The sequence below is a fragment of the Triticum aestivum genome, chromosome 1A, assembly GCF_018294505.1.
Source record: "Triticum aestivum cultivar Chinese Spring chromosome 1A, IWGSC CS RefSeq v2.1, whole genome shotgun sequence".
In the NCBI taxonomy this organism is placed as follows: Eukaryota; Viridiplantae; Streptophyta; class Magnoliopsida; order Poales; family Poaceae; genus Triticum; species Triticum aestivum.
Window position 1 is genome coordinate 25,672,831 of NC_057794.1, and position 13,799 is coordinate 25,686,629.

General features: G+C 42.9%; 1 long non-coding RNA gene across 1 annotated transcript; it reads left to right on the forward strand.

Annotated features, from left to right (window-relative positions):
- Positions 1-9,931: 9,931 nt before the first annotated feature.
- Positions 9,932-13,379, forward strand: LOC123078423 (uncharacterized). Its single transcript, XR_006437465.1, has 3 exons — positions 9,932-10,228; positions 12,489-12,586; positions 12,684-13,379. It is a non-coding gene; the product is annotated as an uncharacterized lncRNA (long non-coding RNA).
- The last annotated feature ends 420 nt before the right edge of the window (positions 13,380-13,799 follow it).

A 13,799-nucleotide genomic window follows, 5' to 3' on the forward strand; every position in this document is an offset into this window, starting at 1 on the left:
CGAAGTTATACCCGGCAGCTACTTAGGACTCGTGAAGTGGCTGATTGGTGCCTGCCCTCGGCTGGATATCGTCAAGAGGTCGGCCTGCATCGAGGGCGCGTGCATGGCCTTCGCCCGCGTCAAGGTGTGGTGGGCGAAGATGGATGCCGTCAAGCTTGTGACCGAGGGGCCACCTGAAGGCAAGGAGCACCGCACGCTGGAGCGGTATTTTGAAGACGTCCTGGAGGGGCCACGCATTGTGGCGACGCAATGTGCGCAAGACATTCTATTCAAATGAATATAGTCATGTTGTCTCTTCCTTGTATAATGAAACAAATTTTGTTATGCAATATAATGTTTGTTTTAAAAAAATTCACCTCCTGTGTGGCCGTGTTGTGTGAAATCTGAGAGTTGGCTAGTCGTCGGCTTCTGCCCCCACGTAGGAAGTACGGGGGTGTTCGGGATATAATCTAAACACTCTTGATCCAATTGTTTGGTCCTTGAAGGAGGTGTTTAGCGCAGCGAACCATGCAATCAGACTATTCGGCTTGAACACCCTCACTTAGCCATAGGAGTTTGATGATAAAAATTTAGGCGCATCCCCTGGTATTCTAACCAGGAAGCTATAAACACCTGATTGGGCAAGTACCAATCCTTCGCCTAATGCGGAAAAAATCTCTAACGATTTGAGACCTTCGAAGAGCTGACCGGCTCTCGCCGCATCATGACAGTCAGTTTTCGGCTTTATCTACTGAGGTGCTCACCCGGGTAAACCAGGGCACAATCGCAGTAGTTCTCCCTTTACTACCTTAGCTGATATAGCAGAACATAAGGTAGCAAGCACTGGAGCCGGGCAACCCAACTATTGACCAAAGACATAATTCTGAGCCAATGCATATAGTGCTAAATTCGGGGTGCCGAACTATACTGTAAATAGGTGCTCGGACTTTTGTTGCCATGTTTGTGGGGCACTATGAAGCCCCTGGCAAATTGGAACGTACCAAAGTGTACGGGCGCTATATTATAGGGTTAATAATAGAAAAAGGAAAACAAAAAAAGAGCAAGGGTAATGTGCCAAGGCCACAGAATTTGGGCCACAAACTGTTTCCGTTATAATTTGATTAATACGTTGAAGCACATTGATACAAATAGTGCAATAAGCAACGGGCTAAGCCATGACCAAGAGAGAGCTACGTGTGGGTCCTGAAAATGGGTAGAGTGATTGTTAAAGAAACCACCTAAGAAATTCCCCTATACGTTTGTGCTTCGTGCCATCTTGGTATATTTATCCTTTGGAAGGATCGGTGATTGGGCCACTAGGGGTAACCTATGGAGAGAAAACATGAAAAGGAGAAGAGGAAACAGTGACAGTATGCGGTCGAGCCGTATTGTGGATCACATGCTAGTTATGCCTCCGTCTATGGCCATGGTATCTTGAGTGCGTAATTATGTACGCGCGATACAAACGCAGCTACTTGATCGGGACTGGGACGGAGGCCGAATTGCTAATCGAGCTCCTGGTGAGCTGAGTTGTCCTGCTGCAGAGTGGTCCGGACTCTCTTGGCAGTGTCCGGGTGCTCGGCCGCCGAATTGATGTTCTGGTTAAAAAGGTCGCTCTACACTTCTGTTGCTAAGGCGGCGGTGTGCTCCTCAGTACGGAAGGAGCGTTCTGTGTGTTCCATTAACTGTTATGACACCGCGCGGTCCGGGCATCTTGAGCTTGAGGTAAGCATAGTGTGGCACAGCATTGAATCGAGCAAACGCAGTTCGTCCGAGCAGTGCGTGATAGCCTCTGCAAAACAGGACGATATCGAAGATTAACTCCTCGCTTCGGAAGTTGTCCGGCGATCCGAAGACAACCTCCAGTGTGATTGAGCCCGTACAGCGGGCCTCTACACCCGGAATGACTCCTTTAAAGGTAGTCTTTCTGGGTTTCATCCATGATGGATTAATGCCCATTTTGCGCGCTGTGTCCTGAAAGAGCAGATTGAGACTGCTATCGCCGTCCATGAGGACTCGCGTCAGGTGGAATCCATCAATGATTGGGTCGAGGACCAGTGCCGCTGAACCGCCATGATGGATACTGGTCGTATGATCCCAACAATAAAAAGTGATCGGGCATGACGACCAAGGGTTAAATTTTGGGGCGACTAGCTCTATTGCGTAGACGTCCCTGAGCGCGCGTTTGCGCTCCCTCTTAGGGATGTGGGTAGCATATATCACGTTCACCATTTTAAGCTGAGGGGGAAATTTCTTCCGTCCCCCAGTGTTCGGTAGCCGGGGCTCCTCGGCATTGTCCTTGCTTTGCGATCCCTTATCCTTGCTTTCGGCATTTAGCTTGTCGGCCTATTTAAAAACCCAACAAAATCTGTTGGTATGATTGGGCGGTTTATCTGGGGTGCCATGGATCTGGCACGGGCGATCGAGTATACGGTCCAAGCTGGATGAGCCCGAATTATTCTTTTTGAACGGCTTCTTCCGCTGACAGGACTTAGAGCCACTGAATACGACATTAACCGCCGTGTCATCGGTGTTGTCATTGTTGTTTCAATGCTTGTGTTTATTGCGTCGAGATTTGTCTTTACTATTTCTGACTTTGGGGGTGCCGACGTCGTTTGCATTGTTCTTGCTACGGGCCAGCCAACTATCATCACCCGCACAAAAGTGGGTCATGAGTGTTGTGAGGGCTGCCATAGACTTCGGCTTTTCTTGGCCAAGGTGGCGGGCGAGCCATTCATCACGGATGCTGTGTTTGAAGGCCGCTAGGGCGTCGGCATCCGGACAGTCCACGATCTGGTTCTTTTTAGTTAGGAACCTAGTCCAGAATTTCTTGTCTGACTCTCCAGGCTGTTGAACTATATGGCTTAAGTCATTGGCATCTGGTGGCCGGACATATGTACCTTGGAAGTTGTCGCGGAAGGCTTCTTCCAAATCTTCCCAGCTGCCAATAGAGTTTTCAGGTAGACTGTTTAACCAGTGCCGAGCTGGCCCTTTGATTTTTAACGGGAGGTATTTGATGGCGTGGAGGTCATCTCCACGAGCCATATGAATGTGGAGAATAAAATCCTCAACCCACACCGCAGGATTAGTTGTTCCATCGTATGATTCAATATTCACGGGTTTAAACCCTTCTGGGAATTCATGCTCCATTACTTCATAAGCGAAGCAAAGAGGGTGTGCGGCGCCTCTATATCGGGTCACATCGCGACGTAGCTCCGACAGAGTCCGTCTGCGGTTTTCGGCCCGCGCATGACTAGGTTTGTCACGTCCGAATAGATAGCCATCTTCACATGTCGAGGTATGTCCTCGTGATTCGTATATAGATCTGGTATGTCCTGCTCTATTGTTCAGGTCCTGTCGAAGGTCATATGTATGACCACGAGCTATTTTATCTCTGCCTTTATAATGAGGTGGGCTGGGCTGGTATTCAGCTTGAGTTGTCACTTTATCCCAACCTTGTGGTGGCCGGTCAGCCCCATTGCATGATGATGGTATGGGCTCCAGCGCCTCATCATCGAACTGAGGTGGCAATTTGTGCTTTGGGTAGCTTTTGGCTGGGCGCTTGAGGCTATATTCTTCGGCTGCTAGGACATCGGTCAATCTATCATTGAGCAGATCTTGGTCAGCTTGAAGCTGATGCTGCTTCTTTTTCAGGCTCTTTGCAGTGGCTATTAACTGGCGCTTAAAGCGCTCCTGCTCGAGAGGTTCCTCAGGTACGATAAAATCTTCGTTGCCGAGGCTCACCTCCTCCTCGGAGAGCGGAAGGTAACTGCTGTCCTCCGAGTCTTCATTTATGGCCTGTTCATTAGGGCTAACTTGTCCATCTTCCCGATTGTCCTGTTCAATAGTTCATTCGTCAGGATCTTCTCTGTCTTCGGCATCATCCGGAGTGTTATCGTCTACCGTGCTGGTGTTGCTGTCTTTCCTGTGGAATGTTTTAGAGTGGCGCCACTGACGTTGGCGCTTAGGCTGTGTCCCAGGAGGTTTATCCTCGACTGGGTCTTCTTTGTCGTTGTCATTAGGCTCTTTAGGCGTATCCACCATGTATATGTCGTACGAAGAGGTGGCTGTCCAGCGTCCGGTAAACGGCGGGTTTTGGCCATGCTCCTCATCTGCATCGTCGTCCATATCATCGATGTCTTCGGAGCCGTAATCGAGCATGTCGGTTAAGTCTTCGACAGTGGCTATGAAGTGGGTGGCGGGTGGGAAGCAAAGTTCCCCGTCCTCGGCTTCTAGTTCGAATCGGAAATAGTTGGGTTGTGAGTCCCCCGCTAAGGATAGATTTTTTAATGAGTTCAGCACATCGCCCAAAGGTGAGTGCCGGAAGATGTTCGCGGCGCTGAATTCGGCGATCGATGACCGATCATGCTCGGCAGGCGCGGACGCACATAGTTCGGAACTTATAACTGGAAAAGAGTCAGAGGTTCCTGCGACACAGGCATTACCGGAGGTTAGGTCTGTGTGCGGCTCTAATGTCATGGAGTCTGCCGCTTCCGTGGCAGGGTTGAGCTTCCTGTCCTTGGATGGCGTGACCTGCTCCGGATCTAAGGCCAGAGTGGTTACAGGTGCAATTTCCTGGGTATGGCCCGATGACAGATCTAAGTCATGTTTATCGAGGTGACGGAGCGACTGCCGTGGTCTCGAATCCATCGAAGATCAAGTCTCTGCGGATATCCGCGACATAGTTCAAGCTCCCGAATCTGACCTGACGACTAGGGGCGTAGCTGTCGATCTGCTCCAGATGGCCAAGCGAGTTGGCCCGCAGTGCGAAGCCGCCGAACACGAAGATTTGTCCAGGGAGGAGGACTTCCCCTTGGACAACATCATTGTAGATGATTGAAGGAGCCATCAAACATTTTCAGGACGACACAGTGGAACTCTCAACGAAAGCACCAACGTCGGTGTCAAAACCAACGGATCTCGGGTAGGGGGTCCCGACCTGTGCGTCTAAGGTCGATGGTAACAGGAGACAGGGGACACAATGTTTACCCAGGTTCGGACCCTCTCTATGGAGGTAATACCCTACTTCCTGCTTGATTGATCTTGACGAATATGAGTATTGCAAGAGTTGATCTACCACCGAGATCGTAATGACTAAACCCTAGAAGTCTAGCATGTATGACTATGATTATGATTGTCTCCCCATCCAGACTAAGCCCTCCAGTTTATATAGACACCGGAGGGGACTAGGGTTGTACAAGGTCGGTTACAGAGAAAGGAATATTCATATTGGTGGCCAAGCTTGCCTTCCATGCCAAGGAGAGTCCCATCTGGACACAAGAGAGAGTCTTCGGTCTTGTTTCTTCACAGCCCATTAGTCCAGCCCATGTCCAGCAGGCCGGACGCCCGAGGACCCCTTAGTCCATGATGCTCATAAGGAACTATCTCGACTCAATGTCTTATGATATACCTTTTCCATTTCGTAGCGACACACGGATATTTAGGTAGTATGTAATGGGAGGGAACACATGTCACAACACTTATTCGCTGAATTCAACACTAGGCATAGTGCCTAACACACGGATATTTAAGTAGTATGTACTGGGTTAGGTAGTATGTAATGGGAGGGAACACATGTCACAACACTTATTCGCTGAATTCAACACTAGGCATAGTGCCTGCTACCGATCGTGCCGGTTCATGGCACCTTCGATATATCATGTAGACCAACTAGAAAAAACATTAAACAAATTCATTTAAACAAATCAATATGTTTTGATTTTGCAGATCTCGAACATGTATAATTGTTATCACAATTTGTGTACTTGGTTCAAAAGTTTTTCTTTCCTTTCCCGATATAATTGAAAATTTGTTGCGAGGCATCTCTATGTGGAAGTCGCTCATTATGCTCTGGGACAAATGGGTTAGGGGATGGTTTGGGACAATTTTCTTGTTTTTATTTACTTTCTGTGTTATTGTTGATGGCTTTGTGTTTGGTTTCCCATCGAAAAAGCACTGCAGAGGCCGAGCTCCATAGAGCTCTTCATTATTTGTCCAGCGAAAGTACCATTTCCTCATATTGAATAAATCTGGAAAAAAGTATATACATAGATGTATATTTGTAGTATACATGTATCAAATTTCATGAACTTATATGTTCACATGTAATGTATACAAAAAAGATAAATACACAGATTAAAGTGGGCTTTGTCTTTGTTGCTTTTGGGCTAGATATTTATATTTTTCGTTTAGCATGCGAATAATCAAATTACCTGATGAAACTTTTTACATACTTGACGAACATGCATATGTATTTGTAAATTTGATATTTTTTGAAACTTTAAAGTATATTTTGATATATTTTTTTGGCAAAACGGGCTCCATGGAGCCCGGCATCTGCAACGCCTTTTTAGCACGCCAACATTTCACATAGCACCTCATCCTACCAACCAATGAGTCACTGCACATTGAACACTAGGGAATTTTATATAGATAACCATAATGAAAGGGGGAAATTGTGTGAAGCACATGGCTGTCAAAGGCAACATTTGTGTGTCAATTGCCGAGCCACGACAACTCGAAGGCAAAAAGAAAACCACTGCGAAGCAACTTAGCGTATCAAATTGGAGTCTATTGAAAGGCTTTCTATATTCATGTGTTAGTGATAATGGTTGATTATTAAATCTATACTTTATTACTTACAATATTAACACAAAAAGAGCGAGTTGCGGAGATCCAACACATCTCACTCGTTAAAAGCGTGTCTATCAAATGGTCTATATTATTTCGGTGTTTACACCAAGCAAATGCTCCCCAGGTAAAAAAAAGGAATAACACCCTCGCCTGATGACACTACTAGGGAAAACCTTATATACAGAACTTTAGCAGTAGCGCGTGTTAAAAAAGCACGCTAGTGCTAAGTAGCAGTAGCGCGTTGTGGTAAACCGTGCTACAGATACAATTGTAGCAGTAGCGCGCCTGAAGATAAAAGCGCTACTGCTAAAATTCCCACTGCTAAGCCGATAGGCTACACATAGTAGTAGCGATCTACTACGAATAGCGCTACTGCTAGTTGGTTTGTACCAGCGTGTTTACGCAGAAATACGCTACTGCTAAAGGAAATAAAATTAAATGGAAAGCAAATAGAAAAGTAAATAAAAATGAAAGAAATAGAAAAAGAAGAAAGGAAAAGAATAAAATGTAAATAAAAATAAATGAAAAAGGGGAAAAAGAGAAAGAAATAGCAGTAGCGCGTATCCGGAAACGCGCTATAACTAACTTAGCAATAGCGCACTTCCCAGAATGCACTACTGCCACTTTTGACTTAACCGCGCGGTTCGTTCCTCCCTGCGGCCACTTCGCCCAAATCCAAACTCCTCCGCTGTCGCCACCGCCGTCGACGCCGCCCCCGACCCTGAACTCAACATCGCCCTCCGCCGCGCGCCCGAGCCCCGACCCCGACCTCGACGCCGCCTGCCCCTCCCTCGCCGTAGGCACCCGAGGTAAGCACGCCTGCTCCTCCCCCTCCCCTACCTCTGCCTAGGGTTCTTCAAATTTTAATTGCATCAAATTAGTTAGGGTTCATCTAAGGGTGGAATCGAATCGGATGTTTTCTTGATTCGGAACGGATACGAATAATAGCGACATATTGCTTAAGTGTATTAGTCAATAGCTATGTGACATGAAATATTCAACTTGTGACATACAATAAGCCAATGATAAATAGATTTATGAATAAACACTATTGTAATGCATAATAATTTCTAAGATTAATTATAAAACGAGTAAAATTTGACCACTTATTTAACTTTTAAGTTGGATAATTGGAATATCCGATCGAATATGAATATCGGATATTTCGGATTATCTTCTACCACTTTCCACCCCTAGGATCATCCAATCTTATATCTTATATCTTATCTATCTATCTATCTATCTATCTATCTATCTATCTATCTATCTATATCTATATCTATATCTATCTATATCTATATCTATATCTATCTATCTATCTATCTATCTATCTATCTATCTATCTATGTATCTATCTATACCTCTATATACCTATACTAATCCTAGACTTCCTAAAAATTCCCACGTTAATCAGATTTTACGAGCCGTTAATCTAGTGGGACCAAGTTATTACGGTCTAGATTAATCCAATCATAAAATCCTCCGCCAGAAAAAGTTGTTTTTTCAATTGTAAAAAGCAAAAGAAAAAATGAGTTTCTTAAGAAGTCCTCACGCTTTATCCCACTTCCTATGTGAAGACTTATCCATAGGTTGCAAAAGGAAAAAACGTTTTATCCCACCTCCCACGTCAGAGGAAATTGCATAAACCACCACTTATTGGGGCTGGTGTTGCGCAAAACACCTACTATACGGGTTTGTTGCGGAAAACACCGCATATTGGTGTAATACATTGCAGATAGGTCTAATCTAGTATTTGGATGCATTGACATAATTACTGACAAATGGGTCCCGCTCGTAAGTGCACATGTGACAATAAAACCGGCCACATTAGCCAACATATTAGACTGTCATTATCTCCAAAACCTGTGGTCTAGTTGAGCCGAAACTTTCCTAGATTAGTATTGAATATATGTAATATTTACTGAAATTATTTCACATTTTTCTGAAAATGTCAAAAAAATTCACACTTTTCTAAAATTGTTAACTTTTGAACCCAAATTTAAATGAAGCAAGTTCGGCATGAGATCACCAACACAAAAACATGGTAGATATTGTTCTCATTAGATTTTAGCATCAAGTAGCTGGCATGAAAGTTGGATAAAGGATAATAATCAGATATGTTGCTGAAACAAAATTTATACCGACACAAGGGACAAGGCCTTAAACACATGTCAAAATCAAGCGCAGAACCTAAGTAATAACAACACAAACGTCCCAAAAAATAGGATCCTAAACAAAAATATGTCGATCATCGGCAAAATTTATCCCCAAAAATGTAAGGGTTTCATGAGGGAGAAGAAGACCTAGGAAGGTAGGGGAGAAGACGAGCATAGCTCAGGTGAGAGGGGGGTGCTTACCCGATGATTGGGTAACGGCTCCATCACCACTGATGGGATGGTCGCCGCCGCCTGCTGTTCCTATGCGGAAACTCTGTGCTAGGTCGTTTCTCTCTGCTCCAAAAATATATTTTAGAGCACCTACACCTAGGCCCCTCTTATCTAGCCATCCATTCTTCGTATCAAGATCCGTGCAAGTACATTTCTCTTTTTTGTTTCTATCACAGAACATGTCTTCAAGTTAAAACCTTTGCAGAACAGTAAAGTCTTCAAGTTAAAACCTTTGCAGAACAGTAAAGCTTTCTAGCTAAAATCTAGGATAGTTTTTTTAGATTTTTCCGCCCAACATAAATATAAAAAATAAGTTTTATTTGATTAATATATATATTTTTTAGTATTTATGTTGGACGAAAAATTCTGAAATTTTTATCTCACATTATAATTAGTAAGTTTTGCTGCGCTGCAAAGTTTGAAGTTCAAAACATGTTCTATATGAGAGAAACGAAAAAGAGAAAAAATGCATATACAAATTTAGTTGTCTCGCACAGATCTTAAAGCAATATTGGAGGACAAGGATAGCAAGGCATGGGTGCAAGTGCTCTAAAAATCTGCGTCCCTCTTTGCTCGAGCCACTATGTATGAGATGGTTGTGTCTTGTTTCATCGACATCGACTTTCAGCCCATCTATTTTTGTGAGTCGGCTTCCAGCCCACTTATTAAACTGTTTTTTAAACTCTGGTCTTTTCACTTCTTGGTCTAATATACATTGGCTGATGTGGCCAGGTTTTATTGTCACGCGTGCACTTAGAAGCGGGACCCATTTGTCAGTAATTATGTCAATGCATCCAAATACTAGATTAGACCTATCTGCAACGTATTACACCAATATGTGGTATTTTCCGCAACAAACTCGTATAGTAGGTGTTTTGTGCAACACCAGCCCCAATAAGCGGTGGTTTGTGCAGTTCCCTCCCCACGTCAAAACCACCTCCTAGCGATTCTATAGGCTGCAAAAGGAAAAACCTACCATACTCCTACCAGGGCGCACAACTCTCCTAGGTCAAACACGTCGGCGGAGATGATGGAGACATATGGCAGGCGCACCCGTGGATTTCGAGGATCCTGACTGGCCGGCCATTGGGAAGGAACGAAGCGCACAAGATCGAGCACCGAGCAAGGCGCTGCTGCTGCCCCTGCCGCCATCCATCATCTGCCGCAGTGGGTCATCGTTAGAAGGCTAGGGCAAATCTCCCGCATATTCCTCTTTGCAAGATACAAAAGTAAGAACGTTTTGCCAGCAACAAAATTATTTCCTGATTGTTAATCTGTTCTGGTGCCTCATATGTGTATTTGTTCCCTTCAACCGTACATCAGCTCTCCTCTCCCGTGATTTTGTTGATGAATCCTAAAGCTTCTGCGAAAATATCATCCTTAGCCTACCTATCCAATTTGCCAGGTAAAAAATAGAACACCATCTGTTTGGCGTGATTCCCTCAAACAGGAAAGGAAAAAGAAATAGATCTAAACAGCGTCGAGTTACAATGCTGCCGCTAGCAGCCGTACATACCTAGAATCGTAAGGAAGAGGAGCCACGTATTCCTCTCCGTAATCTGTCAGACTATATGGGGATTGTGCATCTCACCGACGGCAGCGACCTAAGTTTGCTTCTCCAGTTCCAAGATCACATCCGTCCAGGGCGGCATTACGGAGGGTCCCTTTACTCGGTTCTGATGATAGACAGGCCATATACGTAAGCAATTAGATTCCCAATCAGATGTATAATGTTTTGCGCTCTTTAGTGTACAAGAGCAATTATTTCGTTTCAACCGATGTACTTTGACCATGGTTGGTCATGGTGACCACTGGCTGCCTCCATCTCTATGGGAAAAAAGCTTTACAAATTGGGAGGAGTTCACGCCATGAAAAAGAATACATCAGATGAAAATATATAGGAGGAATTTGTGGGAAAATAAGATGTAAGTTATTCCCCAGATATATGCTAGGTCTTCTTCCTTATAATTTGCTACTTCGCTACGTCCGGAAAATTTGTATGGGCTCTATGTGATGGATGATGCTTTGTATAACAATAACATGCCTTTTATAATTTGACTTTGCTGCATGTCTCCATTAGATTTAGTCTTTGTGTATTGACCATTGTCTATTGAAATAACAGTCATTTTCAATTAATAGTGTTTTAGATCTCCCAACAAAATGTACAATATTTTAGATAATAATTCTCAACATTGTAGGCATAAGAGTTTGAATCATTGCAGGGGCTCTAAATCTTGAAGGATCTATTATCTATCTATACCTCTACTAATTAGACACTTCCTACAAATTCCTATGTTAATTAGAAAATATTAACCGTTGATTTTGTGGGACCGAATTATTGCGGTGTAGATTAGCCCACATAATCATGAAGAAAAAGATTAATCATAGGGTCCACAATCTTTTTATGGTTGTAGAAATATAAACAAGTCTCGATTCAGCCTTTCACGGGGCCCTCCCATATGGGAGCCCAATAACAGACGTGGAGAATCAAAACGGTTCGGTTCACTAGCAATTTACCTACGTACGTTCCAAAAAACAAAATACTAGCTGGTTATGCATTTTTTTCGAGAGTATACATATTTTTCTAGAAAAAAGTTCTATTTACACGTAGCAGTTGATTTTGTGTCTCTGAATTATAAATGTTCAGATCTAATCTAAAATCATTGTGGGTGCTCCACCTAATTAATTCCACGTTATTACATAAAGAGAGGAAAAAATGTTTGCTTAGAGTCATACATAACCAAGACTCAAAAGTCTTGCATCTCACGTAAAAAAAAGACATGAGTCTTTCTTAAGTCGTATTTGTCTAGGAGTCGTACAAGCATATTCTCCTTTGGAGACTCGTGGTGTTAATTCTCTGTCAACGATCCTCTCCACTCCTTACGCAGGCCAACCTACAAAATCTACCCAGTAACCCACTCAATACATGAGGATTCCGGCAAAGAGCAGAGGGTTCGACCATGGCGGCCGCAACTCCAGAAAGTAGTTCAATCTAAATAAAGTCCAACAAGTAGTACAACCGTCAATGGTGCTATGTTTACACATCAATCCGGTGGCCTAGGTTATTATCTTTGTTTCTCAATTAAAATCTCTATTGTTCTGGCAAGAAAATCTCACATGTTTTTCTGATATTATTTTCTCTATATTCTCCTTTCCGTATACACAGTATTACATGACAAGACAATCAGTTATCTACTTAAGTAATTTGATTGATGGAGTCACGCAACGATGTCGCGTATAGACGGGAAGACTTAATAAGTGACCCATGCATCCGACAGTAGATACGTTCTGACACATAATTGGTCGTTTGTGACGGACGCATGCATGAGCATTATATAGATGGCGATGAGCTAGGAATCTAGGATTTACTGCTGAGGGGTCTGCTGGGATGAGGATGTTTAAGCGGTACACATATTGTGTCTAATTTGGTTAAACTGTAATACACATACATACAGACTACTAATCAATGTCTTCTTAATATTTTTTCAGATTGTTACTTACATTGTGCGGTGACCAAGGACGAATGCATAGCATAGTGATGATTGATGCTTGATATGGTACCAAGTTATCTAGCACCTTACGGGCTGGTATTTTCGTTTTCCAATCTCTATCTATGTCTTTCCAATAAGACAATCTGATGTGCTTTGATATTATTTTCTCCTTTTCTCTTTCCAATATAAATAGTATTATAGGGCAACAAAGACAAGCAGCAATCCAACTTCTAAGTAATTTGATGGAGTCACCGCAGCAATGTCGTACACACGGGAAGACTCAAGACGTGTCACATGTATCTGACAGTAGGTACGTTCAAATAGAAAACTCAGAGTTTACAATGGAAGCATGTGAGGCATTATATGGCGATGAACTAGACATCACCGGCCAGGGGCCTGCCGGGATGAGGTTGTCTAAGTCATAAATATGTTGTATCTTATTTGGCTATTAAATACCATTGTAAGTCTCCCACAAAAAAAATATACCACTGTAAGTCACAAACATACAGGCTACTAATCCAGGTCCCCTCAATTTCTTTCCAGATTTGTTACTTACACTTTGTCGCAAGCAAGGAAGAATACATAAAATCTGGATGATCGATGCTTGATGACGTTCTGTGTTTGTAAATAATGTTAGATACAGAAGATATTAGATACAGATAAAATCAAAATTAAAAGTTGTATAAAGCCAATGGTCAACACTTATTCAGGCTTTCGATTTTCATATGTACTCTGAACAGCTGAAAACTTGGGAGGATATAAATGTATGTCCAAAGAACAATTACTACAAAATGTAAAATATGCAGCGCTCATCACGTTTTTCAATAAGATGCAACATATTGTCACTTAGTCTGTACATAAACATGAAAGAACATTTGTCAGCTAAGACCATCATCGGTAGATTCTAAATTTCAATAATTCAGAAATGTGTTCCAAGTACATCTAATGTGAATTCACTCTGCAAGGTCTTGCCTTGATATTCAGCATAAGCTCTCTATAAATTTGGTGTTCTTTAAGTTCTGAATATAAAAGTTGTGTCCTCCATTTAGTTCCACCATATTTGTTGAAACGTTATTGAGTTTCTTAACTCTTCAGTTACGAATTGTTTTTGTACTCCGTCGATTTAAGAATATATATGAAGTGCCAAGCATATCAAGTATATATTTCTTCTTATTGCTCTTTATATGATATAAGATAGTTAAAGAGGTGATGATTTTCGCATGGGTTACTAAAGCATATTTTTGGGGCATTTCATAGTTAATACAATTGAGTATTTTCTTAGACGGCTACTATTGGTAACAATGCAAAA